Below are 6,000 nucleotides of genomic sequence, written 5' to 3'. Positions count from 1 at the left end.
TGAAAACGGTACAGGTCTTCTCATTTTGGATGCTGCGACCTTAATATGCCCATAGTTCTAGCATGAAACTTGCAGGCCACCCAAGGGTGGTTCTCCCCAGATATTGCTGGACCGCATATTCCCATTGTCATGGTGGGAGTTGGGAGTCCAAGAACATCTGGAGAGCATCGCGTTGACCAGACGAGAGATGCACAATTGCATCTAAGGTGACTCTCTTTTTAAAAATAAAATAATAATCAGGGCTTCCTGCTTCTAATTCTGAAGCCCCAACAAATATATATATATATATTGTACACCCTCTGGGCATACGAGAGCCAGTGGTTATTGTGTTGGGCTAGGACAGGCTTCCTCAACCTTGGCCCTCCAGATGTTTCTGGCCTACAACTCCCGTGATCCCTAGCTAGCAGGCCCAGTGGTCAGGGATGATGGGAATTGTAGTCTCAAAACATCTGGAGGGCCGAGGTTGAAGAAGCCTGGGCTAGGACCTGGGAGACCAGGGTTCGAATACCCACTCGGCTGTGAAGCTTGACCCTCTCATCTTAGCCTACCTCCCAGGGCTGTTGTTGCGAGGGTAAAATGGGGAGTAGAGGAAAACAACGTAAAAAAACCAGGCAGCGAAAGTCCGGCGGCATCTTAAAATACGACCATATTTGTTCTAGAGCAAGTTTCGCATGGCACGACTACGTAGGCCACAAAAGTGGGGGCAGGGGGACAATGAGTTTGCTAACTCTTAAGGTGCCGTGATGCTCCTTTTTGTGTGGTGTTTGGTGGGTTTCACTGCAAAAAGGCCCACGAGAGTGTCCCTGGGCATGTGCAGAGGGCAGCCCCGTCCCCTCTGACCAACCGGGGCTGAGGGTGCCCCTTCTGTGAGTAAGAGCTGTTTGACTCCCAAGGGACCTAGCGACCTTGGAGGTTTTAAAGCAGAGGCCCATCTGTCATGTTGAGATTGAGTTGAGATTTCTGCATTGCAGGGGGTTGGACTAGATGACCCCACGGGGTCCCCTTCCAACTCTACGATTCTGGGAGACCTGCCCGTGTGGGTTTCTTTTGCCTTTTTCTCCCTTTCTAGAAATGCACATTTGCAAGCAACTTTTTGGAAGTCTCCTATGGGAAAAAACAGAGTGCTGGGAAAAAGGCCTCTCTCTCTCCCCTCTCGCTGTTGCCCCCCCCCTTTCATTCCTCCTCTCTGGGCTGCGTGCTTCTCAGCTCCTCCCCATTCCCTTCTCCGGTGGGGCCCCCCTCCAGCCCCTCCCACCGCCCAGAGCCTGGCAAGGGAGTCACTCCTCCCTTCTCTCTCTCCCTCTCCAGCTCTCAAAACTTTCCAAGTTTGGATTAACTGAACGGGGGCTCCTCCAGGACGCTGGACTCCTGAGCCCCCACTTTCCCTCAAAACGCGCCCCACGCCCGGTGCTTTAAAGGAGGGGACACCGCCATGCATTGATGGGGAGAGGTTGCTTACTTGCAGGGTGAGTGCTGAATGTTTTTTTCCTTACTTAAAACAATGTATCTCTGTATCGTTTGGCTTCTTCGCCCAATCCCAGATGCAACGGATGCTCTGAGATTCTGTCAAATTGCATGTTTTCGCCCTGTTTCTCGCAAACGGCCCTCAACTCTTACCCTCCCTCCTTCCCCCTCCATTTTTAAAATTAAAATAAAACCCAACGATACACCTCCTCTCCACCATGGCTACCCTCTTTTGTTTTGGAGGTTGAGAGGAGCCAGCGGAGAAACAGATCTCCCTCCCCCAGCCCCCCCCCACACCCACATTTTTCCAGGGTGGGGGCATTGGAGAGAGTTGGCTTCCTTTATTTTCTTTGCAGACCCATTTACCCACCCAGCCCCGCTCCCCCCCAAAAACAGAATAAAATTAACGGTGCATGTGCCACTCAGCGGCCTCGAAGGGCGTTTTTGAATCCTCTCGCTTCCATTCGCTTTGGAGAGACCACTTGCGCCTTTTGTTCTGGTTCCTGGCATTTGGAGACAGCAGTTTGGATAAACTCCTACGCCTCTGAGGGTTTGAAATGCATCTTTTTTGGGGGGGGGAGAACTGGGCTATTTCCACTTTAGAAGGCTTCAGCCTGGAAATGTCCTCTCTGCGTCCCTACATCAATTCATATGTGTGCGCATTTATTTCTTTAAAAACCCTCTGGTTCTATGCCAAGTGAAAGAAACCACTGAAACTAACAGTTTCTCCATGCTTGTCGCTTTCTGTGGGTCTCACTCTGCAGCAGGCCGGACTATAAGGCAGATAAATCACTTCTCCAGTTTCTGTTCTTCTGGCTTCTGCTTCTTAACTTTCAAGCAAACAACTTGCGGTTTCCGCAAAGTTAACTTTCGGGTGGTTTTTTTTAGGGGGGGCGTTGGTGGGAGGGCGAGAGACTGAAGGAAAAAAGACACGCACACCCCTCTTCATCCTATTGCATGTAGAATCTGTTGTGTTTTAGGAAGCGAGGTCAGGAAAGTTCTGAAAATAAAAAAAAACTTAACAAAAAAGAAGAATTTTCTGCAGGATTGCGGGTGGGGTGTGTGTTTTATTATGAGTGTGTGTTGAGGGAGATGTTTTTGGGGTTTTCTTTTCTCTGAGCAGCCCCACAATTGCCCTATAGAGATACCGTATACTGTATCCCGACTCCCAGTCTTTTGTCTGATTCACAACAAGGAGCGAAATTTAGGAGGCGAAAACTTCCCAAAGTTGTTGTTTTCTGAAGCATGTTAAAAGCTGGATTCTGATCCCTCCTCCTCCTTTACCCACCCCCTCCCCAGCCACCCAACACCACTTTAAAAATAAATAAAATAATCCAGCTGTTCATAAACTGATGAATGTTGCTTACGAAATGTTCAAGTGCACAGAATAAGCTCCTCAGCAGAACTTTGGCAAACGGCATCCCCCTAATTTAACCGAGGGTTGGCTAGTTTAAAAGGAGGAATTCAGCAGAGGGGGTAAAATAAATTTCCAAGAATTTGCTACATATATATTTTTAAGGGTGGGTGGGTGAGCTGTTTGCTTACTATTCTCAGTCTCCCTTCCCCCCACCCCCCACCTTGTCTCAATCCCCTCCTAGATCCTTAATGAACAAAGGATGGCCAATGGAGAGGGGAGAAATTGGGGGGGGGGGAAACGCAGAAAGAAACACCATGTGATAGATTTAAAAACACTATAGTATTTAAACCAGTCTGATTGAAAGGTGGGGTGGGGGGGGTGAGTTGCAAGCACACTGTTTGTGTGTGTGTGTGTACATTTTTCCAAGTTTGGGTCTTGATGATTAGGAGCAAACGATTAGGGCTCAATAAAAAGAGATTTCTGCTCCTTTAATACAGATTTCGGATCCCCATCTCCTCTCCAAAGACCCTGCAGCAGCAAATATTTTAGCACTGGCAAATGTGGACAGTGTTATTGTAGTACGCGCTCTAAGGGCCGTTTGGCCCTGTGATGTGCGTGGGGGTTTGTTGTTGCTGCTGTCTGTCAGAGCGAGGAACATCTGGGCTGGCGAATCAGCGTGAGTGAAAGGTGCTGCCAATTAAGAAGCCATCTTTTCGCCCTCTTTCTCTGCAAAAAGCAAAGCAAAACCCTACCCTTTATTATTATCATCATTTTTTACACTTTCTCTCCCCCATGGTATGTTTCCCAACTATTCAACCACAGGAGAAAACTCAGCTTAAAAGCAACGGCGCATTGCATGCATCCAAGTGTTACTTGAAAGTGGACCCATTTGGAGCTTGTGGGCTGAAGTTTGCCTTGCCCCTTGGGCTGCTCTCAGTTGATTTCAGTGGATCTGCTCTGAGTGCTGCTATTTATTTTTCTTATTTATCTGTTGCATTTAGATCCCACCTCCCCCCCCCACAAGGGGAGCTCAAAGTGGTTTACATGGTCGTCCCACCCCCAACCCTAACCTAGATTTACGTACATATCTTCCCCCGACCCCCTTGGTAATCTCCGCAATACCTGGTTACCACCTGTGTGGTGTTCATACTTCAGGTTGTTTAAAGTTGGTTTGCACCTGGAAATGAGAGTGTGTGTTTGTGTGAAGCACTCCTCCGAGCTGGGTAGTTCCAATATCTCCGGACGCGGCATTGCATATCTGGTTTCGGGGCAAAACAGGTCTTCTGTTGGTGTGAAGCAAAAATTGCACCTTATATATTCAAGGTCCTTTTCGATTCTGACTGATTTGCAGGCTCACCTCTGAGTTTTCAATTTCTTGAAACGAGAAAGCCAGCTTGGTGTAGTGGTTAGAGTGTTGCACCCGGGAGAGCAGGGTTCAAATCCCCGCTCAGCCATGAAGCTCACTTTGGAGTCAGTCACTGTAATTCTGGGCCTGACCTACCTCACAGGGTTGTTGTGAAGAAAGGGAGCTCCTCGGAGAGAGAGAGAATTGTGGGATACAAATGCAGTAAGCGAATGAACGCAACAGTGTCAACCCGATTTTGCAGCCTTTGCTAGTGCAGTGCCCTCCAGATGTTTTGGATCGCAGCTGGCACTGGCCCCAGCCTGCAAGGCTGCTGGCAGAAAGCTGGCAGATTTCATGGCAAATCAATTTCGAAACTGAAGTGGAGTTTCACAAGCAGCTTAGTGAGCTGGTGCGGAAGGTTTTGGAAAGAGAAAAAGTTGTGCGTATAAAATTTTGTGTGTGGGTATGTACATGTACGGACAGTTAACGTCTACCTGATCGGTTTACAAATGGTGCGCGTTATTGATCAGTCTTCCCTCTTCCTCTTAAAAATATTTTTAATGCAAGTGCCATTATTATTATTAATTAAATTTATATACCGCCCTTCACCCAAACATCATGGAGCGGTTCACAGCATAAAGCAGTGGTGCCTCGACTTACAAATTTAATCTGTTCCGAAGGCGCCTTCGTAGGTTGAAAAGCGCCATTGGAAATGCGGTTTCCCATAGGAATGCATTGGAAACGGAAAAAAAACGTAAGTCGAAGCAACCCTATCTAAAAATTCGTAAGTCGAAAAATCCCTATCTAAAACCGCTGCGGTTTCCTTTCGGATGTCGAGACATTCGTAAGCACGCGGCCATTTGCCCCATTCGTAAGTCGAAAAATTCGGTTGTCGGGTCGTTCGTAAGTCGAGGTGGCACTGTAATACAAAATGAGAACAGAAATAAATTAATAACGGGGAGCCACTGCAGAAAAGGCCCTGTTCTGATGTTGCCACCCTCCGGACCTCTAGAGGAGGAATCACGTGAAGAAGGAGAGGCTAAGTGCTGGATCAGGCCAAAGGCTCACCTTCTTCAGCATCCTTCTCACCAGACACCTGTGGGAAACACCCATGGATGACGCAAACTCCAAGAGCACTCTCCCCCTTCTGCAGTTCCCAGCGGCTGGTCTTCAGAAGCCTCACTGTCTCGGCAGTTAGCCATTGCGGATAGTTGCCGCTGAACTATCTAGGAGTCTTAAGAACATAAGAAAAGAGCCTGGCTTCTGGGTCAGGCCAGAGGGGGGGCCCGCTGAGTCCATCATCCTATTCTCGCAGTGGCCAGCCAGATGCCCCAACAGGAAATGGGCGTAATCACGAATCTTAAGATCCGCACCGAAGATAGTTCATCTGAGTACACTATTTTTTCCATTTAGCCCACCCGCAGACATATCATTCGGCGGTCTGTGAAAATAACGTTCATCAGATGTAGAATTTTTTTGTTGCTGCTGCTGCAATGGCTTGATATTTATAAATCCGGTGCTGTTTGGTGCTTGTGGGGAAGCGACTGGGGGGGGGGCAGAGATTGTGGGAGGGTGTGGGAGGGGAAAGCGGAATCTTTATATAAGAGTTAATTTAGTTTGTTCAAAATGTGTCAGCGTGATCTGAGCGTTTGCCTCTTGCGCTCGTTTTGCTTCAAACCACCTTCAATCTATTCATTTTTTGAAAAAACACGTAGACAATCTCTCGCCCATTTGGAAAGAGAAAAATAAGAAAGCTGTGCATCGGTCTCCAGGGAGGAAGCGATATATTTATTCCCCACCCCCACCGTCTTACAGCGATAAAGTGATGACTGAC

The 6,000-nt window shown here is 48.0% G+C and overlaps 1 protein-coding gene across 4 annotated transcripts in view; it reads left to right on the top strand.

The window, feature by feature from the left end:
* The first annotated feature begins 1,267 nt into the window (after positions 1-1,267).
* Positions 1,268-6,000, top strand: part of PTPRS (protein tyrosine phosphatase receptor type S) — a 225,725-nt gene continuing 220,992 nt past the window's right edge. For 2 of the 4 annotated variants that reach the window (XM_035118880.2, XM_060275383.1), the window contains exon 1: positions 1,268-1,466. The gene's annotated coding sequence lies outside the window, so the exon portion shown is untranslated. The remainder of the gene's footprint in view (positions 1,467-6,000) is intronic. The other 2 variants (XM_060275384.1, XM_035118881.2) reach the window with 1 other exon arrangement.

The sequence above is a fragment of the Zootoca vivipara genome, chromosome 6, assembly GCF_963506605.1.
Source record: "Zootoca vivipara chromosome 6, rZooViv1.1, whole genome shotgun sequence".
Lineage (NCBI taxonomy): Eukaryota > Metazoa > Chordata > Lepidosauria > Squamata > Lacertidae > Zootoca > Zootoca vivipara.
The sequence above is the reverse complement of the archived record's forward strand: the minus strand, read 5'-3'. Positions and strand labels throughout refer to the sequence as shown.